The sequence below is a fragment of the Ornithorhynchus anatinus genome, chromosome 1 (genome assembly GCF_004115215.2).
Source record: "Ornithorhynchus anatinus isolate Pmale09 chromosome 1, mOrnAna1.pri.v4, whole genome shotgun sequence".
Lineage (NCBI taxonomy): Eukaryota > Metazoa > Chordata > Mammalia > Monotremata > Ornithorhynchidae > Ornithorhynchus > Ornithorhynchus anatinus.
Genome location: NC_041728.1, coordinates 166,886,322 through 166,910,529, shown reverse-complemented (window position 1 = coordinate 166,910,529; position 24,208 = coordinate 166,886,322). Strand labels below are relative to the sequence as shown.

The 24,208-nt window shown below is 43.4% G+C and overlaps 1 protein-coding gene and 1 non-coding gene across 2 annotated transcripts in view; one reads left to right on the top strand and one right to left on the bottom strand.

Annotated features, from left to right (window-relative positions):
* The window catches only part of EPHB1 (EPH receptor B1), a 652,092-nt gene that overhangs the window by 347,680 nt on the left and 280,204 nt on the right, over positions 1-24,208 (bottom strand). The gene's annotated exons all lie outside the window — the stretch shown is intronic.
* On the top strand, positions 3,870-4,007 carry LOC114815595. Its single transcript, XR_003763394.1, has one exon. It is a non-coding gene; the product is annotated as a small nucleolar RNA SNORA7 (small nucleolar RNA).

The window sequence follows — 24,208 nt, the reverse complement described above, 5'->3', positions numbered from 1 at the left end:
TACATATATATATATACACACAAACATACATACACATTTGTGTTTACTTGTGCATACTTGTGTAAAGTTGTATACACACATATATGTATATGTATAGGGGATTTGAGAAGCAGCATGGCCGAGAGGAAAGAACCCAGGCCTAGCAGTCAGAAGGCCTGGGTTCTAATCTAGATCTGTCATTTGCCTGTTGGGTGACTTTGGACAAACCACTTAACTTCTCTCTGTCTCAGTTTCCTCATCTGAAAAAGTGGGGATTCAATACCTGGTCACCTGATACACTTGGCTCCTTTAACGCTAACCTTCTCACTGTACCTAGATCTCGTCTATCTCTGTCGACCTCTCGCCCATGTCCTGCCTTTGGCCTCCAATGTCCTCCCTCCTCATATCCAACAGACAATTAAAGGCACATCTCCTCCAAGAGAGCTTCCCTGACTAAGCCTTCTTTTTCTTCCCTTAAACTCCCTTCTGTGTCGACCTGACTTGCTCTCTTTATTCATCTCCTCTCGGTCCCATAGCACCTATGTACCTATCAGTAATTTACTGATTTACATTTATGTCTGTCTCCCCCCCTAGACTGTGAGCTCACTGTGGGGGGCAGGGAATGTATCTGTATAACAATACTTTCCCAAGCGGGTACTACTGTCTTCTGCACACAATAAGCATTCAATAAATACAACTGACTGACTGATCTCCTGCCTATGTACTCTCCCAAGAGAATACAGTACTTTGCACAGAGTAAACACTCAAAATACATGAATGAAGTGACTGTGTCCAACCTGATTATCTTACATCTAACCCAGTACTTAGTACTGTGCTTGGGACACAGTAAATGTTTAACGAGTACCATTATTATTATTATCACTTTCATTATAATAAACATATATATAATACATATAATAAACAGTGTGTGTCCTCAAAGAGTTTATAAATCCATTGGGGGAGAGAGGCTGCCAGAAGTGATTTGCAAGTATTGGGAATGAGAAGAGGAACAGGTCTTTAACTGATCATCGGCAAGTGTGTAGAGAGATGACTGGGTGAATGAATAAGTGAGTAAAAGAGTAGTGGACCTGATGTACACATAACTCCTTAGGGTGGGTTGTTGAGTTTGTTGTCGTTGGTTTTTCTTAGTGGTATTTTTTAAGTGCTTATTTTATGCCAGGCATTGTACCAAGCCCTAGATAGTTACAAGTTTATCAAGTTGGACACAGTCCCTGTCTCACAGAGGGTTCACAGTCTTAATCCCCATTTTACAAATGAGGTAACTGAAGCACAGAGAAATTACGTGACTTGCCCAAGGTCACACAGCAGAGAAGTGGCAGAGCCGGAACTATAACTTGCCAGCGCGCTTGGGAGTCACAATGTCATGAGTTCTAATCCTGGCTCTTCCACTTGACTGCTGTGTGACCTTGGTCAAGTCACTTCACTTCTCTAGGCCTTGGTACCCTCATCTGCAAAACGGGGATTGAGACTGTGAGCCCCATATGGGACAGGGACTGTGTCCAACCCGGTCTGCTTATATTCATTTAGTACAGTGCCCTACACGTAATAAGCGCTCAATAAATACAATTGAATGAATGAATGCTTAGTATAGTCCATAGCACATAGTAAGTGCTTAATACCACAATTGTTATTATTATTATTGTTATTATTACTTGAGGTGTGAAGGAGAAGAAGAGGGTGGAATAGCCCTGGCAGGCGTTTTATCCAGCAGTGAAAGGGATCAGAACCAGGTAGCCAGAAGAAATTCAGCTTGAGGCTTGGCTAATTCACAACCTGGTTAATTCATTCAATAGTATTTCATTCAATAGTATTTATGAGCGCTTACTATGTGGAGAGCACTGTACTAAGCGCTTGAAATGTACAGTTGGGCAACAAATAGAGACAATCCCTGCCCATTGACGGGTTTACAGTCTAATAAATTAATCCCACTAGACTGAAAGCATCCTGTGGATAAGGATCATGTCCACCGACGCCATTGTGCTGAACCCTCCGCAGTGCTTAGTACAGTGCTCTGCACCCAGTAAGAACTCCAGAAATACTACCGATTGATGGATGGATAATCAGTCTTGGGGCCACAGAGAGTAGGCTGGGCCCACAGACAGCTCAACGTTATGCTGACCCCAAGTGAAAATGAAGACCATTCGTTAATCAGACAGTCATTGCCATGTAAGGGAGAAGCAGGGTGAACAGATGGGCTCTACACCAAGGCAGTAAATGACAGCTAAATTGTTCCCCCACACTCGAATGAAGGCCTCTGCCTTTCCAGGTATCCTGTGATTATGAAAACATAGCATCCAAGAGGCTCCTAAGTCACATAGAGGACAACTTTATGATCCAGAAAGTAAAGGACTGGAGCTAGATTAACTCCCGACAGACAGCAATTGATTGAGGATGTGAGAGAAATGGGACAGGGTAGCAGAGAAACCCATAAACTACCCAAATTCAGGGCCTTGGGGATGCGCCGTTCATAGACCACAGCACTCTGGGTAGATTAGACTTCCAGCGGGTAGATTTGGAGAAATAAAGAGATTGAGGGTGGGTGTTACCTTGGGCAAGTTGTTAAATCCCTAGGTCCATCATTTTACAATTTGAGACCAAGAGGAGACAACCTCTTAGTGGGAAAGGCAGTTTTCTATCAAAACAATCCTAGCCTGCAGCCAGAGCATAGAACTGGAAGTCAGGACAGCGTTCATGGACATTTTTTTCAACTCTGATGCTTTGTCTTGCCTGTCATATCTTCGAGTGTCTGTCTCCCTGACTAGATTGTAAACTCCTAGTGGACGAGGATAAGGTCAACCGACTCTGACTCTCTCAAAGACTCAGTACGGTGCTCTTTACAGAGAAATTTCTCAATAAATACAATTGATTGGCTGATTGATATCTAGGTTTTAATCCCGGTTTGGTCACTGACCTGCTGCTTGACTCTCACTCTCACTCACCTCTCTGTCTCTAGTCTCTCCCCACTCTAGTCCATGCTTCACTATGCTGACCCCATCACTGTTTCTTAAAAAATGTGCTCCTGACTCCTCAAAAACCTCCAGGGGTTGCCTATCCACCTCTGCATCAGACACTCCTCACCATGGGCTTTAAGACTTCCGATCTAACTCTCACTTGTCTCTGATTATAAATCCAGCCCGCACACTTAAATTCTCTAACAGCAAACTATTTATTGTACCTTGATTTTGTCTAGAGAAGCAGCGTGGCTCAGTGAAAAGAACGCGGGCTTGGGAGTCAGAGGTCACGGGTTCTAATCCCGGCTCCGCCACTAGTCAGCTGTGTGACCTTGGGCAAGGTGCTTAACTTCTCCGTGCCTCAGTTACCTCATCTGTCAAATGGGGATTAAAACTGTGAGCCCCACGTGGGACAACCTGATCACCTTGTATCCCCCAGTGCTTAGAACAGTGCTTTGCACATAGTAAGCGCTTAACAAATACAATTTATTTTGTTTTATTTCACCACCAAACCCTTACTCACAGCCTGGAACTCTCTCTTCCTTTACATCCTACAGATGCCCACTTTACCCTTTCTTCAAAACCCTATTAAAATCATATCTCCTCCAAGAAGCTCTCCCTGAATAACATCTCATTTCCCCATCTTATTCATCTTCCCTTCTGTGTCACCAAAACATTTGACCCTCACCCCAGTCACATAGCACTTATGTATATATCCTCCTATTTAATTATTTCCTCTATCTGTAATTTATTTCAAAGTTTGTCTCCCCCTGTAGACTGTAAATTCCTTATGGTCAGGAATCATGTCTACCAAGTGTACTGTGTTATACTTGCCCTAGTCCTTAGTATAGTACTCTGCAATCAGTAAGCCCTGAGTAAATTCCATCGACTGATTTATTGGGTCTGTACCTCCTAAACCCCCTCTCAGGGTCACACCTGGAGAGTTTCCAGTACTCTATCAGTCTTGGCTACAGGAGGGCTACTCAAGCAGAGTCCTACCCATTCCATTCCAAGCTTGGCCAGTGGCTAGTGAGTGGAAGGCAATTTGCTATAAGTCAAAACTCACCTGTGCTGGGCACTGGAGTCTCGGGAGAGAGTCGAGGGTGGAGACTCAAGTTTAGTGCATGGAAGGAGGCAGTGGTAAACCAGTTTCGTATTTTTACCAAGAAAATTCTATGGATCCACTATCAGAACGATTGCAGACGGAGAGCGAGACGTTCTGGCAGAGCCGTGGTGTCACTATTGGTTGGAAATGACTCGACGGCATAAGACAAGACAAGCGTGGCCCGGTGGGAAGAGCCCGGGCTTAGGAGTCAGAGGTCATGGGTTCTAATCCCGGCTCCGCCACCTGTCAGCTGTGTGACTGTGGGCAAGTCACTTGACTTCTCGGTGCCTCAGTGACCTCATCTGTAAAATGGGGATGAAGACTGTGAGCCTCACGTGGGACAACCTCATTATCCTGTATCTCCCCCAGCACTTAGAACAGTGCTAGGCACATAGTAAGCGCTTAACAAATACCAACATTAAGACAAGATCTCCTCAGCACTTGGATATTCACCCCAAAGCCAGACCCACAACAATTATGGAAGTATCTTTATACTCTGCCGTTTACCTCTCGGGGAATTATTTTAATATCTGTTTTTCATACTAGATTTAAGTTTCTTGAGGGCAGGGAGCTTGTCTACCTAATCTGTTTTACTGCCCTCTTCCAGGCTCTTGGGGCATTACTCTACACACAGCAAGTGTTCAAAAAAATACCCCTGAATGACTGATTGATGTACAATGGGAATAACATTACCTGCCTCAAACAAATGTGGTGAGGAGAAAATGAGATGATGAAAAACGTGCTTTGAAAAATTAAACTTGATAAATACAAAATGATATTACTAGCTAGGGCTATTCAAAGCTTCTGATCTCATATTTGATATTTCCAACAGCAACCAGGATTGCTACAGGACTCGGAGAGGGAGAGTTGAAGGAATCATGAGTAGCCTTTGAGATGCAACTGCTAATGAACATGAAACAAATGATTGGAAAAACCCTTAAGTGATATCGTCACAACCCAAACACTTGGAAAATAACTGACTATCTCATAAAATGTATCCCTTGCTTTGCTTTTCATGTCTCACAGATTGGATTGTGTCCAATCCAATTATCTTATTATCTCCCCCCAGTGCTAAGTACCATGCTGGGCTCCTAGTAAGAGAAGCAGTGTAGCGGAGATAGAGCGAGGGCCTGGGACTCCGAAGGGCTGGGTTCTAATCCAAGCTATGACACGTGTCTGCTGTGTTACCTTGGGCAAATCACTTCTGCAGGCCTCAGTTACCTCATCTATAAAACGGGGATTAAGATGGTGAACGCACGTGGTACTGTGTTCAACCTGATTAACTTTTATCTATCCAAGAGCTCAGTAATAATAATAATAATGTTGGTATTTGTTAAGCGCTTACTATGTGCCGAGCACTGTTCTAAGCGCTGGGGTAGACACAGGGGAATCAGGATGTCCCATGTGGGGCTCACAGTCTTAATCCCCATTTTACAGATGAGGTAACTGAGGCACAGAGAAGTTAAGTGACTTGCCCCCAGTCACACAGCTGACAAGTGGCAGAGCTGGATTCAAACTCATGACCTCTGACTCCAAAGCCCGTGCTCTTTCCACTGAGCCATGCTGCCCCTCTCAGTACACTACCTAGAACACAGTGAGTACTTAAAGACCAAAAAACAAAAAAAAAATGAGCATTTAACAAGAATCTTAATTAATCAGTTCTCTAATTTTCATCTGATTTCTCCATCCACTGCCCTGCATCACCTTTTCTCACCTTGCCCCTCTTTTTTCTTTAGTTTCTTTACAGGTCTTCCAAATGGATCCTCTTCCCCGCCCCCGCCAAGTAGGTTGGAAAAAAGGTAAGTATTTTGTCAGCCCACACAGCAACTACATTACATTACTGGTTACTCTCAAACACTATCTTGGATGTTGTAATGATATTTTTAAAATAACTATGTTGGGCCAAGAGCTGGACTAAGTGCTAAGAAAAAGTCCATGGATGAGAATTAGAGCAGCAAGGTGCAGTGGATAGAGCACAGGCCTGAAAGTCAGAAGGTCAGGGGTTCTAATCCTGATTCTGCCCCTTGTCTGCTCTGTGACCTTGAGCAAGTGACTTCACTTCTCTGGGCGTCAATTATCTCATATGCAAAATGCAGTTAGAGACTGTGAGCCTTATGTGGGTCAGGGACCGTGTCCGACCTGATTTGTTTGTATCCACCCTAGCGCTTTGAACAATGGCTGGTATATAGTAAGTGTTTAACAAATATCATCATGATTATTATTATTATTACCTCCAGTGGCTCATAACCTAAGGCGGAGTACACTCTATAGCAAAATACCACCCATATCTTGTAGTCAGAATGTGCTTTTCCTTGGGTTTTCTTCCATCTTTCACAGAAAATTCACAACAGCGATTACTATCCTACTTTGGCTGCTGAGTGAAATCACCAGAATCTTTAAGTATCTCATCCCCAAGAGTCTAACAATCTCAACCAGATCTCATGAAGGGGAGCTAAGAAACTTTTACGGGGAAATATATTTTGTCTTTCCCTAAAATGAAGTTCAGGTTTTTTTGGGATCAGAAACATATCCTGTGATTCTGTTGAACTTTATCAAGTGCTTAGTATAGTGCATCGAACTCAGTGGATACTCAGTTCCATTCATTCCATTCAATAGTATTTATTGAGCACTTACTACGTGCAGAGCACTGTACTAAGCACTTGGAATGTACAATTCGGCAACAGAGACAATCCCTGCCCAATGACGGTCTCACAGTCTAATCAGGGGAGACAGATGGCAGAGCAAAAAAGAACAAAACAAAAACAAGACAACATTAACACAATAAATAGAATCAAAGGGATGTATACCTCATTAACAAAATAAATAGGGTAATACATAATATATACAAATGAGCACAGTGCTGAGGGGAGGGGAAGGGGGAGGAGCAAAGGGTGGGGTAGGGAGGGGAGGAGAGGGGAAGAAGAGGGAAAGGGGGCTCAGCTGAGGGGAGGGGAAGGGGAAGAGGGAGGAGCAGAGGGGAAGGGGGAGGAGCAGAGGGTGGAGGGGGAGCAGAAGGAAAAGAGGGGGGCTCAGTCTGGGAAGGCGTCTTGGAAGAGGTGAGCTCTCAGGGCTTTGAAGAGGGGAAGAGAGTTAGTATAGTGGATGTGAAGAGGGAGGGCATTCCAGGACAGTGGTAGGACGTGGGCCGGGGTCGACGGTGGGATAGGCGTGAACGGGGGACAGTGAGGAGGTGAGCAGCAGAGGAGCGGAGTGTACGGGGCGGGTAGTAGAAAGAGAGAAGGGAGGTGAGGTAGGAGGTGGCAAGGTGATGGATAACTTTGAAGCCAAGAGTGAGGAGTTTTTGTTTCGTGCGGAGGTTGATAGGCAACCACTGGAGGTTTTTGAGGAGGGGAGTGACATGCCCAGAGCACTGATACTCAGTGAATATTATTACTCTTCTCTTCCTCTTCCTTCTCCTGGGAGTCAGTGGACCTGGGTTCTAATCCTGTTTCTTCTACTTGTCTTCTGTGTAACCCTGGGAAAGTTGCTTATCTTCTTTGGGCCTCAGTTTCCTCATCTATAAAATGAAAATTAAATCCTACTCCCTCCTATTTAAACCCTGTGCCCCATGTGGAACAGGAGCCTGCCTCCAACCTGGTAATTTATATCTACCCCAGTGCTTAGTACAATGCTTGGCACCCAGTAAGTACTTAGCAAATACCATTATTATTAGTAGTAGCAATAGTAGTTACAAAAAGGTGATTAACTTACATTTACCTTAGCACTTAAAACAGTGCTTTACACATAGTAAGTGCTAAGGAAAATGTCATAATACTTGACATTATTAATAATAATAGTGATAATAATATCAGTACTAACAATGCTAATAATAATAATAAAACATAGGCTTCCCAACCAGGATCAGCCACTTCACCTTAGATTTCAAAACAGGACTGCTGAAACCCTCTGGAGGTTATTATAGCCTTTCTCCTGCCTTCAAAAGACTTATGACATCCATTTCAGGGAGAAGGCTATTCTTTAAATCTTTCCTGTTCTTCAAATCTACAGGAAGGAGGATTCATAATCTCCCTTAATCTAGTGTTTTTACTTCTTCTGTCAGGAGGTCTTCTCTTCTATATCCTGCTGCCATACAAATATAATATGGATATTACCCATAATAGCACCACTGTGAACAAGGTTTGCAAACTTACTCTGCCTTTGGGATACTGGCAGAGACAGTGATGTATGTTGTATAAATTGGTCGTATAAACAAAAGATTAACACGTACAAATATGTCCATTCAAATGCATACTTACATATGTGTAGTTAGGCACAGCTAGTAATTTTTAAAAAGGCCTATTGAAACCGCATGGCACTAACCGAATACATAAACTGACTTCATGCGGACCACCCAAGACTAAAAGTGTTCACAAACTCGTTCAATTAGTTGAACATTCTACCACCACTTTATGTAGAGTAAAACAAAGTTTTCTTCATGGAACAAACACAATGGATTTCTCCACTGTTCATGTTCAAGGGGGAATGCCTTTGATTATCTCTGGAAAAAGTCACACACGGCTATAACACTGTAGTGAGCTGGGAAGAAAAGTGGCCTTCTAAATTGCCGTTCATTGACCTGGTGCATTAAGTTGGCATTTACAATCCCAAGCAATGGGCTAAATGTAAAATTGCTTCTCTCCTTTCATTCTTGAGTGGTTGAAAGTTAAGTCTATGCTAGATGGCCATTATGGAGAAGTTGTATATTTTCTGCCTGACTGGACTGTAGTATGTCTCTCTGTGCTTTAGGTTCATGGGTGGGCTTGGGAACTTTCACATATTTACTTGCCTTATCGACTGTGCTTACCACACCGGTTCTTTGAACATAGGGTACTCAGTGGGAAGACACTCCAGGGATTATTTGATCCATGCTCCTGCTTCCAGGCAGGACTGCATTCAAAGTGTAGCCTAGTGGAAAGAGCACAGGCCTGGGAGTCAGAGGACCTGGGTTCTAATCCTGACTCTGCCCCCGGTCTGCTGTGTGACCTTGAGTAAGTTACTCAACTTCTCTGTCTCTCAGATACCTCACTGGTAAAATGGGGATTAAGAATGTGAGCCATATGTGGGACATGAATGGTGCCCAACCTGAATGACTTTGTATCTACCCCAGGGCTTAGTATAGTGCCTGAAACTTAGTAAGTGCTTAACAAATACTTCAAAAAATCCAAAACTAAACAAAAAAAAACCGACCTATTGTTAAAGATCTCTCAAGGAAGAGATGTTCAAATCTTTAGCACAGTTTGGTTCTGGTGCCCAGAAATCTCTATTGTCAGAATGGTTTTCCTTATTTCTCACCTAAATTCTTCTTGCTACTAATTCTGTTTCCTCTCATTCTATCTTCAGGGGGGAGATAGAACATAGTTCATCAGAAATAGGGTTCCTAGAAATCTGTAAATTTGGGGGGGAAAGGGAGGCAGAGCAGTGAAAGACCTTGAATACGGAAGCACTGGGGACTAGTGGATAAAGTTCAGGCCTGGAAGCCAGAGGACTTGGGCTCTAATTTTGGCTCTGCCACTTGTCTGAAGTGTGACCTTGGGCAAGTAACTTTGCTGTGCCTCTGTATCCTCAACTGCAAAATGAGGATCTAGTTCCTCTTCTCCCTTCTACTTAGACTTTGATCCCCCTGTCGGCCAGGGACTCTATCCTGCCCGAATAGCTTGTATCTACCCCAGCTCTGAGGAGGGTATTTGACACATAGGATTTGCTATTGTTTTAATGACATGTTCATCCCCTAGATTCTATTTATTGCTATTGTTCTTGTCTGTCCGTCTCCCCCGATTAGACTGCAAGCCCGTCAAAGGGCAGGGACTGTCTCTATCTGTTACCGATTTGTCCATTCCAAGCGCTTAGTACAGTGCTCTGCACATAGTAAGCCCTCAATAAATACTATTGAATGAATGAATGAATTTATAAAATACCGTAAGAAAAAGTGGCCCCTGCCCCCAGACCTTAACAGTCACTGGGAGGAGAGCAAACACCCAGGCTAGGAAAGCTAAGTGGAACAAGCACAGTGGATTTCTCCACTGTTCATGTTCAAGGGGGAATGCATTAATTATCTCTGGAAAAAGTCACCCAGCAATAGCATCATTGTGAACTGGGAAGAAAAGTGCTCTCCCACCTCTAACCCAAGTCAACCTCGCCTCACCTCTGATCTTAAGAAACACCAATGATTTAGGAATTTTTCATCCTGCCCTGCAAAGATCACACTGGAAGTTTTCAGATCCAGAACATTTATTTTGGTTGAAAAAAGAACTGGGAGAGAGTGTTTCTTCATTAAGCATATTAAGTCTTTTCCTTCAAGACCAATTGAAATAGGGCTCTCAGCCCTTCATTTCACTCTGGCTATCTTTGTAGAAAGCTCTGACTTTCTTTGCCATGTTATTTATGACTGTGTTTGCTTATGTGTCTTCCTCTATATGTTGCTACATAGGTGTGCGAGGCTGGCAGAGAGGTGTGTTTGATGATTATTTATGTGCATATCCAGAAAAACAACACCGTGTCTGAGAAAAACCCACCCCCACTACTGCATCTTTACTAGGAAAAAGTAGCAATAATATTTATGAAGAGTTTACTGCATGTTGAGCATTGGGAAAGAATACAGAGGTGGGAATGAGCTCAAGATCTCTGCTAACATAATCATTCATCAGGACCTTCAATCCCCCAGGTTTGGAGGGGTTGGGAGGAAGCGAGAACTAGAAGCAGTGAAACCGTGTGGCCCAGTGGTGAGCCCAAGCCTGTGAGTCAGAGGACCTGGGTTCTAAAACCGGCTCTGCCACTTGTCTGTCAAGTGAGCTTGGGAAAGTCACTTAACTTCTCTGGGCCTCTGTTACCTCATCTGTAAATTGGGGATTAAGGCTGTGATCCCCATTTGGGACAAGTCCAACCTGATTAGTTTGTATCCACCCTAGCATTTAATACAGTGCCTGACACATAGTAAGTATTTAAAAATGCCATTTAAAAAAAGCACTGCCAACAATGAAGATAACGCTCTGCTCACTGTTGACAGTGCTGCTGTTGATTATTCTTGTGTGTGTCTGGAATGGCAAATGAATGATCAATAGGCCAATTTAATCCATCAAAATGAATGACATTTAAAAACAATAACTATTATGGTATTTGTTAAGGGCTTACTATGTTCCAGGCACTGTTCTAAGCACTGGGGTGGATACAAGGAAATGGAGTTGGACACAGTCCCTGTTTCAGATGAGGTTTATAGTCTCAATCCCCATTTTACAGATGAGGGAACTGAGGAACAGAGAAGAGAATAATAAAAATAATGGCATTTGTTAAGTGCTTACTATGTTTCAAGCACTGTTCTAAATGCTGGGGTAGATAAAAGGTAATCAGGTTGTCCCACATGGGGCTCACAGTCTTAATCCCCATTTTACGGATGGGGTAACTGAGACACAGAGAAGATGTGACTTGCCCAAAGGCACATAGCTGATAAGTGGCAGAGAGGGATTAGAACCTTCAACCTCTGACTCCCAAGATAATGCTCTTTCCACTAAGCCATGCTACTTCTTTAGGTCAAACAGCAGACAAGTGGTGGAGGACGGATTAGAACCCATGACTTTCTTACTCCTAGGCCTATGCTCTAACCATTAGACCATGCTACTTCTCTACTTACTGAGCTCTTACTGGGTGCAGAGTACTATGCTAAGCACTTGGCAAAGTACAACACGAGGAAGCTATAGTCTGAAGGCAAAGACAGACTAATATGAAAATAGAAATTACAGGTATATATTTAAGTGCTGTAGGGCTGAGGGTGGGGTGAATATTCAGTGCTTAATGAGTAAAGACCCAAGAGCTATATCATATACTGGATGGTCAATTCCCTGACCTGTATTGACAAAGCATTAGACGCTTTTATGTCTGGTATTTTGATATGAAACATCCGAACGATATTGTCAGGACTATTAAATGTTGTGTCATTGTCATCTTGGGTTACTGTATGTATCATTCATTTCATCTTATCTAGGGTCTGAGAATTTCTGCATAGAATCTGTCTGATTGTATATGTTCTGATGACATATTTATATTACATTACTTCTGCTCCTGTGCCTCAATTAGCATGCAAGTTGTTGTTTGCTTCTTAATTGCAAATTCACAATCTAGAATAATGCAAATATAATTTTTCCCAAGGCAAATACCCACTGATTTTTATTTTTGATATTATAATAGTTATTTTCATTATCAATGTTATTATTAGATGTTCTATGAATACCATTACTACTGCTGCTATTATTTGCTGAATAACAATTTGTGTGCTATAAACATTGAAACATAATAATTTTTATAGCATTTGTTAAGCATTTACTAGGTGCCAGGCACTGTACTAAGCACTGGGGTTGATACAAGTTGCACAAAGTCCATGTCCCACTGGGACTCACAATCTTAATCCCCATTTTACAGATGAGGTGACTGAGGCCCAGAAAAATGAAGTGACTTGCTCGAGGTCAACACAGCAGATAAGTGGCAGAGCTGGGATTAGAACCAGGTCCTTCTGAATCCCAGGCTCATTCTCCATCTATTAGGCCATGCTGTTACTCTTGGTTCTGAGGTTCTCCTCGCAGTCACAAAGGACTCAATCATTATTCATTATCCACAAATCATAAACCAGGGGCGATATCTGGATTCCATTCACTACTGCGATTGAAGGGGATGGGGTCACAGCAGCATCTTCTAGTGCTCCTTGATAGTTTTCTGCAACTGTAAGATTCCCCAAATGCAGCATTTGTTGTTTTGTTGTTTTTTTTAAAGAAAACCTTGCCACCCAAAATGGCCCATTCTGCTAATGTGAACCCAGATGGTAATGGAGAATGGATACGGAGCCCCACTGAGCCATGAAGGAAACTGAATAGGTGAATATTTTACACCTGCAATTAGTCACACATGCAAAATTGTGCTCATAACTAGTTGCACCTGCAAGTGGTTAATTGCTAAATAGCAAATGCAATTAGCCACTTACATGTTATCTTGAGAATGCAAGTTGCCAACACATTTAGCTACTAGTACATGAAATCCTTTTGCAGACCCACATAGAAAAATGCAGCTATCACAAAAGTGTACCATGGCTGGGGGCGGGGGGGGAATTGAACCTTCCTTGGACCTGATCTCTCCAGGAGGTCATGAAGAGGAGAAAAAGAGGGAAAAGCAGAATTCTGTGGTCCCAAGGCCTCTCTATTATTTGAGGCCCTTGGAGAGTTAAAGCAAAGGAAGGGGCCTGGCTTTCATTACTGCTTTGGGAATTAAATTGGTGAATTTGTGCAGCTGAACCTCTCACATCAAGATATGGTATGCAATCTCCCTCCATCCAGATAAGAGCATTGCCGAGATGGAGATTGTTCTTTTGTTAAGGACAAAGCAATTGTGAGAAACAAATTGTACTTTGAACAACTTAGCCAAGTTGGCAGGAAAAGCCTGGTTGCTTGGAGAGTTGAGCAAAAATGTAAACCATTATTTAACTGGACAGGGAGTGAGGAAGGGACAAAATTGCTGTCCTCATACATTCATTTTGGCTTTTTCTCTCAAAATAGCCTTTGCAAATTAACACCCATTAAGCCAAAAAGCAACCTTTAAAGAAGGAGATTTCAATCAATGATTTCTCTGTAGCCATTTCCTCCTTCATCTATCCTTAACTCTAGGTGACGCTCGATTATCATGAATTCCCAAAAACATTTCAGTTGCAGCAATGTATGAATGGAGGAAGCAGTCTATGTATTTATTTGTAGTTGATTCAGATGTGGTCACCTGAAGAAACTGCCTCAGTTGAAATGAGATGCGCTAAGCAGTAATCTTGTTAGGCTTTGGAATAACCCTTATAATGAAGTTATAACAACATCTCCTTTCTTTTTCTGAGCTTAGGAGCATTTTTTTAATGATATTTGCTAAGCGCTTACTATGTGGAAGGCAGTGTTCTAAGGTCTGGGGTAGATATAGGTTGGATGTAGTTCTTGTCCCACATTGGGCTCAGAATCTTATTTCCCATTTTACAGATGAAGTAAAAAAGGACCGGAGAAGTGAAGTGACTTGCCCGAGGTTACAGGGCAGACAAGTGGTGGAGCTGGAATTAGAACCCAGGTCCTTCTGACTCTCAGGCCCATCCTCTATCCACCAGGCCATTTTGCTTCTATCCCCACTATAATCTTCACCAGATCCCTGCCAGACTGGAAGGGGTTAGCCCTCATTTTAAATTTGGAGATACTGAGGCAGAGTTCTCTTCTTCTGGGACTTTTCATTACCCAAAAAGTTTTCAAATTTTTAGATTAGACATATATGAAAAGGCTCCCTAAACTCACTGGAAAACTGGTCCCTTAAGTTGGGGAAAATTTGGATTTCTGAAGGGGAAATAAAAGGAACATCGAATAAATCTTCAAGGCAGCAATCAGATTTCTGAAAACTTGATCCTTATTTTTAAAGATTTTATATTATGCGACCCCCACGTAGAAACCAATCACTAAATTTCCCTCCTCCCTATGATTCTAGTTTAAAAATAGCCTAAATACAATTTTTCTGTCACTCAAAACCAGAAGGGGAAGATGGTGTATTGTTCGAAATACGTTGAAATGTTTTTGTTTTTTTTCTTTACACTCGAGAAGCATCTTTCTTTTCTTTATCTAACTTCCTTGTGGGCTTGATTAAGCACACTGTGGTAGTGGAAGGCAGAGGTGATGCTGAACTAACTAGACTAACGGTGGCAACCATCTCCTCCTCCTCCTCCTCCTCCTGTTCTCCTCCAATCAGCTAAGCTGAGGCAGAAAGGAGAGGAATAAAGGAACTGATCTATTTACCAAGCAGGTGGCTCCCATTTTTAATGTCTGCTAAGCCCACACTGTCCCCGTGCCATTAGGATGTCAGGGATTTTGGGTTATCAGGGCAAGATGAGAATAAAGGGAAATGAAAGGAATGGAGGGGGAAGGAGAGGGAATCCAGGGAAATCAAGGGATGGAATGGTGGTAAATCTAGGAGGAAAATGGGGAATGATGGGAAGTGAAGCTTGGACTAAATTCACACCCTAATGCAATCAATTACACTAGGGTAAAACTTACCCCGGGGGTGGGGGAGAGGAGGCGGGAGACAGGTAGAAAATTGTGAAAAGCAACTGTGGGGAGCAGGTAACAAGGAATGGGAACCCAGGAGTCTGGAGAAGGATTAATAATAGTCATTTAGGATGGGCTATATGCAGGACACAGCAGTAGTTATTTTTCATGAAATGGAGCTTGAAAATAGGGGAATTGGATTTTATTTGGGCTCACCACTGACTTGGGCCCATGAGGTGGTAATAAAATAATGTATGTTTCAGGAGCATGGTCTCCAAGCAGGTGTAATGGATAGCTTTTCGACGCACCACATTCGATTCGAAGTAACTCAAGTCAAAGAGAAAAGTGCTCCAGCACTTGGGGATTTTCCATAGGCACCTAAGCTTTTTCTCTGTAAACATTCCAGGACACTTGATGTTTCTCAACCCTGTTAAGTCTGAAATGTGAGCTTTTCTTCATGAATCCTGCCCTCCCAGACTGCCAGCCCAAGAACTCTCTCTCTAGTTCAGAATGAAAGAAGTGTGTTTCAGATACAAAGCTGGGTTTCAATAACTGTCTCTGCTCCCAGTCAGATTCCAGGCAACATGTGACTGTTCTGCTTGGCACATAGTACGCACTATACAAATGCCATCATCATTATTATTATTATTATTGTTCAACAGCTTTTTCTCACCATAATTGCAGCAGCAAATTACCATCTCCAGAAGTGACACTTTTGCCCGTAGGGAATGCTCTATCACCAAACTGATGACTTTCCCATCCCCTGAAGAATCTAACTTTGATGCTTCTTTCCCACAAACTCCAAAACTGTACAAAGATCTCCATAATCCCTACAGAATACTCACATTCAAGAAACTTTTCCTCTAGATAGTTGTGGGCAGGGAATGTGTCTGTTACATTTGTACTCTCCCAAGTGCTTAATACAGTGCTCTCCACACAGTAAGCACTCAATAAATACTATTCACTGACCAACTGACTTGATTTGAGATCAGCAAATGAGAAATCAAAGGAAAAAATCAAGTGTGCTGATCCATCTGCCTGCTTGGCTGGACTTGGAACTCCCAATAAAGCACCAGCAAAGCTTGGAGAAATAGTCTGGAGAGAACAGTGAGGTAATTTATGGCTAGGTAGAATGGATTAAATTGGACTTGCAATTCCAGGTCCAATGTTTAAGCAAAGGGGACCCTAAAAACTGAGCCAGATAACTAGGGGGATGATGGGTGAGAAGGGAGAGGGGTGAGCAAGGAGGAGACACATAAGAGAAGCCAAGTAGTGTTGCACAGTGGATAGAACATGGGCCTGGGAGTCAGAAGGACCTGGGTTGGAATTCCACATCTGCCACGTATCTGCTGTGTGACCTTGGCCAAGTCATTTCACTTCTCTGGGGCTCAGTTCCCTCATCTGTAAAATAGGGATTAAGAGTGTGAGTCCCATGCAGGGCAGGGACTGTGTCCAACCTAATTAACTTGTATCTACCCCAGTGCTTAGAACAGTGCTTGGCACATAGTAAGTGCTTAACAAGTACCACAATTTTTATTATTATTATTATAAGATCAGGCAAAGAAAATGCTGGCAGGTAGGGTTGTCTCCTATGAGAGTGTAACCTTGCAGGTAGAGAATGTATCATTTCTTTCTCTATTTCCCAATTGCCTGACTAGTGTACTACACCAAGCAGATGCTCAGTAAAGGTTACTACTACCGTGTAAGTTTACCGCTATTTATAATAGACCTATTCCATTATCAGATTATTCCCTTTCCTGGGAAATGTCATCAACAGAAATCCCGGAAGAAAACTAGTTCAGCTGCCCGAGGATGGAGCTTTTATGATTTCCCTTTGAACTCTAGTTTATAATTCAAAAATGCTCGCACGGTGAAAATGCTTTTCCTTATTTCCCTTAAGGTCTCTGTTATATTTACTCTCCCAAGTGCTTAGTACTGTGTTCTGTGCATTGTTTAGGGCTTAATAAAAGCCATTAATGATGATGGTAATGTGGATGATGATGAAGATGAAGATTACTTTATTTCCGGAAGTTGCTTTTCCAGGACCTCATCCTCTCACTGATTTGGCCTCTGGTTGGCCTATTTGCCACAACAAAGGACAACCACTTTGGGGCATCCAATGGGACTGGGGCTGTGGACTCCACACTGGGCTTTTCACAGCCAAACATCCATTCATAAAACTTCACAATTTCTTAATATATCCAGACACACAGACCTCGTCAAACTCCTTTGATGTTTCTGTCAATCAGTAATGTCCATTTCAAATTGAGCCACAATGTGGCTGGTTTCAGGAGGGGTGGTGTTTATTTGCTTTTTCAATGGTATTTGTTAAGTCTATACTACGTGCTAGGCACTGTTCTAAGCTCTAGGGTAAATACAAGCTAATCAGGTTGGACACAGTCATGTCCAATTTGGGGCTCAATGTCTTAATCTCCAGTTTACAGATGAGGTAACTGAGGCACAGAGAATTATGTGACTTACCCAAGGCAGCGTGGACCAGTGGAAAGAGCACGGGCTTAGGAATCAGAGGTCATGGGTTCTAATCCCAGTTCCACCACCTGGTCAGCTGTGTGACTTTGGGCAAGTCACTTTAACTTCTCAGTGCCTCAGTTACCTCATCTGTAAAATGGGGATTAAGACCATGAGTCTTACGAGGAACAACCTGATTACCCTGTATCTACCCCAGAACTTAGAACAGTGCTTGGCACATAGTACGTGCTCAACAAATACCTACATTATTATGATTTTAGGTCACACAGCAGATGAGTGATGGAGCTGGGGATAAAACTCCCCTGTTAGACTGTGAGCCCGTCATTGGGCAGGGATTGTCTCTATCTGTTGATGAACTGTACATTCCAAGGGCTTAGTACAGTGCTCCACACATAGTAAGCGCTCAATAAATACTATTGAATGAACAAACTCAGGTCCTGTTCAGTTTACAGCACCATTCCTCAGGCCTTGCCAACTTCTTTCTTCAATCACATGTCCTCTCCACATGTGAGATGTCTACATCTTTACCACTGTAGTAATCCAGTCAAGAACTCAAGTGTTTTTGAACACTTTCTTATTCCATTTTATGGGCTGCCCAGAACAGTCCCGAGATATGTCCAGCGCAAGTTCTTATCTAAACTCCAGGCTGTCATTTCAGCACACCTCAATTCCTCCCTAGTTCCCCCGAGTGGAAAAACTGCGTGTGATAAACAGTAGCAACTTTATCCTGCTTTCCATATTGAATATCAGCTTGTTTCCTGCCCACTTAATTCCAGACCACTTAATTCCATTTTTATATCTGTCTTCCTCTTGGGCAGGGACGCTTAACATCTTGCAATTTATTCTCCTCGGCAAATGTAAGTGAAGAAGCAGCGTGGCCTTGTGGAAAGAACATGGGGCTGGTACTCCTAGAACCTCATTTATAACCCTAATTCAGTCACTTGCCTATGTGATCTTGGGCAGGTCACTTAATTTCTCCATCCCTCAGTTTCCTCTTCTGTACAGTGGGGATGTTTTATCAACGTGCTTTATCTCCTATTAAACTGTGAGTCCCATATGAGGCAGGGATATGCCCAAACTGATTATCTTGCATTTACTTCAGGCCTTACTGCATAGTATGTACTTAGTACACACTTTGTAACTGCCACATGCTAAGTGCTTAACAGATACGACATTTTTTAAAAATGGTATTTTTAAGCACTTAGTATGTGCCTCTAAACTGTAAGGTCCTCAAGACTGTAAGCTCGTTGTGGATGAGGAATGTGTCTACAAGCTCCATCGCTTTATATTTTCCCAAGCTCTAAGTACAGGGCGGTGCACACAGTAAGTCCTTGATAAATATGATTTACTGATGGCCAGGCACTGTACTTAGCGCTGGGGTAGATACAAACTAATCAGATTGGATGTACTTATTACCACTGTGTTCAAGGCTTCGTTTCAGTTCATATACAGACATAGATGATCTTCAGAAAGCTCCAACCTAAAACCATCCATGGGGTATGTTGAATTAAATCAACATAATAATAATAATGTTGGTATTTGTTAAGCGCTTACTATGTGCCGAGCACTGTTCTAAGCGCTGGGGTAGACACAGGGGAATTGTCCCACGTGGGGCTCACAGTCTTAATCCCCATTTTACAGATGAGGTAACTGAGGCCCAGAGAAGTTAAGTGACTTGCCCACAGTCACACAGCTGACAAGTGGCAGAGTCAGGATTCGAACCCATGACCTCTGACTCCAAAGCCCGTGCTCTTTCCACTGAGCCACACTGCATAATAATAATAATGTTGGTATTTGTTAAGCGCTTACTATGTGCAGAGCATTGTTCTAAGCACTGAGGTAGATACAGGGTAATCAGGTTGTCCCACGTAAGGCTCACAGTCTTAATCCCCATTTTACAGATGAGGCAACTGAGGCATAGAGAAGTGAAATGACTTGCCCACAGTCACACAACTGACAAGTGGCAGAGCTAGGATTCAAACCCATGACCTCTGACTCCCAAGCCCCGGATCTTTCCACTGAGCCGTGCTGCTTCTCTAACGATCTCACTGCCTCTCAGCCACCCTATGAGGTAGTGCATCCCAACATGATGACCCAGGTCTGCACTCAATTAATTATCCTTTGCCCAACCATAGAATAAAACTGTGCTGATCCCAAATAATCCAACAAACTTTCTCCACCTTACTGGCTTTCTAGCCATGTTGCATGAGAAGCAGCGTGGCTTAGTGGAAAGAGCACAGGCATGGGAGTCAGAGGTCATGGGATCTAATCACGGCTCCACCCCTTGTCAGCTGTGTGACTTTGGGCAAGTCACTTAACTTCTCTGGGCCTCAGTTACCTCATCTGTAAAGTGGGGATTAAGACTGTGAGCCCCACATAGGACAACCTGATGACTTTGTATCACCCAAGTGCTTAGAACAGTGCTTGGAACATAGTAAGTGCTTAACAAATACCAACATTATTATTATTATTATTATCTGATGGTGGAGAGCAACATTAGAGAGATCACAATTGCAGGGCTGCATCAATTTCTATGACTTCTTTCAGGTGCTGAGCCAGTGGGCTTGTGATGATTTGCATGATTGCCCAGTTCTTGCTCCAGCCCTCTTCAATTCCAGCCTCTATCCCATAACCGTTTTCATAACTCCCTGCCTGCGTGCAGTGATGAAAGATGAGATGGAGCCAATCAATCATCAGCTTGAGCCTGCTTATGTTCCTAAACTTTAAGCTTTATGAAAGCAAAATGAGCCTTTAGCCACCCTCCTCATTAGAGGCAACATCAAAGGTCCCCAGGCACTTTAGCTCTTGCAGAAAGTTTCTAACATCGACTGCTAACTCAATAGAACAAAGTCAACAGTTTTTGAAACAGCTCTTTCCCTACATTTTTAAATAAGATCATGAGTCGTCCCTCAGAAAATCAATGTGGGTTTTTTAAAACTCAGAATCAATATGACACACCAAAGTTCTCATTAAAAGAGGTTGGGAGAGAGAGAGGGGAAAGAATGGATGTCACTGTGGAAAAGAGGAGAGAAATAGAGAGAGAGAGAAAGAGAAAGAGAGAGAGAAAGAGAAAGAGAGAGAGAGAGGGGGGAGCATAGGAAAAAGGCAAAGACAGAGAAAGAGGAACTGCATAGCCCAGCAGAAAGAGCATAAGATTGGGAGTCAGGATACCAGGGTTCTGATCCCCACTCTGACATTGCCTGCTGTCTGAACTTGGGCAAGTTACTGTGGCTCAGTTTCCTCATTTGTAAAATTGGGATTGAAAAACTGTTCTCCCCCTCTCTTAGACTTTGTTACAGGGACAGAGGGAACTGTGTTCGATCTGATTGCACTGTATCTATCCCAGCCCTTGATGCTTGGTAAGGCCTTAACAAATACCGTATTTATTGTTATTGAAAGAAGAAGAGAAAGAAATGGCAGGAGGGAGGAGAAAGAGAATTCCAGGGAGAGGAAGGAAGAAAGAAGACGAGGAGACGGGCAAGAGGGTAAGGTGGGCACACAGAGAGAGAGGGTATCATCAGTCAATCAATGATATTTATTGAGTTGATAGGCATGATCTCCATCCACAAATATACAGATGAAAGGAATGAGGAAAAGAGAGACTAACAGAAGTTGGAAGAAAAAGAGGAGACCATAGAAGGGGAAAGAAAGAGGAGTGGAACAAGGGGGAAATGAGTGAGGGGGAAAGGTAAACAATGTGTTTTGTCATGGTATTTGTTAAATGCTTACTATGTGACAAACATTGCAGTTAGCACTGGGGTAGATTCAAGATACTTAGGTTGAACACCATCACTGTTTCACTTGGTGCTAACATTCTAAATAGGAGGGAGTAGGACTAAATCCGCATTTTTCAGATGAGGAAACTGACTTGCTAGATTTCACACAACAGAGAAGTGGAGGAGCTGGGATTAGAACCCAAGTCTGCTGACTCCAGGCCTGTGCTCTTTCAACTACACCACACTGCTTTTCAAGGTGGAATGCTCCCTGCCTTTTGAATGCAACAAACAAGCCTAAAGGAAAGCCTCCTCAATTGTTCTCACCCCATGTCTCCTTCCAAATAATGCAATTACAAATAAAAATAGCCCTTAGACCCTTTTGTCTTGAAAAATATGTCTACTATTATTTCCAGGTCAGAGAGGATTCTTCGGTTTGTTACCAAAGATGTAAAAACTCATTCCACCCTTGAGTTCCTCATCTCTGCCTGAGAGGCTATAAAGAGGTAGCACACATTTCACATGCTACATACTTTCTCCTTAACTTTTGAGTCTTTGGCAATTTTTTCTAAGTTCATGCTCAGGTTATTGTTCAGAGCGATGAAATACAGCCTTCAAAACCAGAGAAATTCCCCTGTTTCCTCCTGGTTCAGGATTCTAGTTCTCCCCCCGACCCACCACCCATTGCAATGAACTCACAGTTTGCTTCTCTGCATTTGGAATCGCAGGCTCTGAAAGACCAGCTCTCCAGGCCTATAGCTTAGTGGATAGAGCACGGGCCTGAAGGTCAGAAGGATTTAAATTCTAATCCCAGCTCCACCATGTGTCTGCTGCGTGACCTTGAGCAAGTCACTTCACTTCTCTGGGACTCAGTTATCTCATCTGCAAAAGGGGGATTAAGAGTGTGAGCCCCATGTGGGGACAGGGACTGAATCCAACCTGATTGACTTGTATCTAACCCAGCACTTAGAATAGTGCTTAGGATAAAGAAAGCACTTAACTAATGCCATAATTATTACTAGAGTAGTCTTTAACGAGGAAAGAAGCACCCAGCCTCCAGGATGACTCCACTTGGATGTCTGCCTGCCACCTAAAACTCAACACATCTAAAACTGAGCTCCTGATCTTCCCTCCCAAACCCTGTCCTCTCCCTGACTTCCTCGTCACTGTGGACGGCACTACCATCCTTCCAGTCTCACAGGCCCGCAACCTTGGTGTCCTCCTTGACTCAGCTCTCTCATTCACCCCACACATCCAATCCATCACCAACACCTGCCGGTCTCACCTGCACAATATCCCCAAGATCCCCCCTTTCTTCTTCATCCAAACTGCTATCGTGCTGGTACAAGCTCTCATGATATCCCAACTGGATCATTGTGTCAGCCTCCTCTCGGATTTCCCTTCCTCCTGTCTCTCCCCACTCCAGCCTAATTATTCTGCTGCCCGGATCATCTTCCTACAGAAACGCTCTGGGCATGTATGTCACTCCCCTCCTCAAAAATCTCCACTGGTTGCCTATCAACCTTCGCACGAAACAAAAACTCCTCACTCTTGGCTTCAAAGCTCTCCATCCCCTTGCCCCCTCCTACCTCACCTCTCTTCTCTCTTTCTACTGCCCACCCCATACACTGCACTCCTCTGTCGCTCACCTCCTCACCGTCCCCCGTTCACGCCTATCCCACCGTCGACCCCTGGCCCACGTCCTCCCACTGTCCTGGAACGCCCTTCCTCCTCACATCCGCCAAACTAACTCCCTTCCCCTCTTCAAAGCCCTACTGAGAGCTCACCTCCTCCAGGAGGCCTTCCCAGACTGAGCCCCCCTTTCCCTCCGCTCCCCTCCCCTCAGCATTGTGCTCATTTGTATATATTATTTCTTACCCTATTTATTTTGTTAATAAGGTGCATATCTCCTTGATACTATTTACCTTGATGATGTTGTCTTGTTTTTGTTTTGTTCTGTTTTGCTTTGCTGTCTGTCTCCCCCGCTTAGACTGTGAGCCCGTCTTTGGACAGGGAGTCTCTATCTGTTGCGAAATTTTACATTCCAAACGCTTAGTACAGTGCTCTACACATAGTAAGCACTCAATAAATACTATTGAATGAATGAATGAACCACTCTTTGAAGCAACACTGTAGTTGGCCCTTTCAAACTCAAGTCTGCTTGTGGTAGTCCAGTAGCTTGAGATCACAAGAGGATGCTCCCAAATCCAGGCAAGTACTGGAGCCTACCACGGCTGGCTAAATCTGACCACCCATCCAGGCTGGTTGGTTGGAAGAAAAAACTGATTTATGCCTGGACTTGCCCTCAGCCCAATTAGACCTCAGATTTATTCTCCTTCGGGACCAGGCTCTGAATGAATCTCTAATGAGGCACGTGGAGTTACTAATGGGAGCAAGAGGAGAAGACATATAGAGAAGGGAGGAGTAGCAGGAGTGGGGGAAGAAAACCAGACAGAGCAAATGGGGAAATGATCCACAGACCAGGCTTAACCTAAAGACCGAGGACCCCCAAGGTCAATCTTTCAGAGCTGCTAAGGAGCCCTCTGGGATTCCCCAGCTGCAAAACTCCACCAGCATGTGGTTAGGGCTCAAGAACCAGTCAGTCAATAGTATTTATTGAGCACTTCCTGTGTGCAGAGCACTGTACTAAGCACTCGGGAGTGTACAGTATAACAATAGAGGGACACATTCTCTGCCCACAATGAGCTTACGGTCTCGAGGGGGAGAGCCAAGATTCTCCACAGGATATGCCAGCAGGATGACATTCTCGTACGGTCTCCCCTGTACCGGGCCCTAGCTTTCCAGGCACGGTTCAGCAAACAAAGAATATGGCAGACAGTGACATTTGCTGCAACCTTTCAACTGATCCATCTGTTGTGATGCGTGACCCGTGTCTATGGCCAAGAAAGGCGG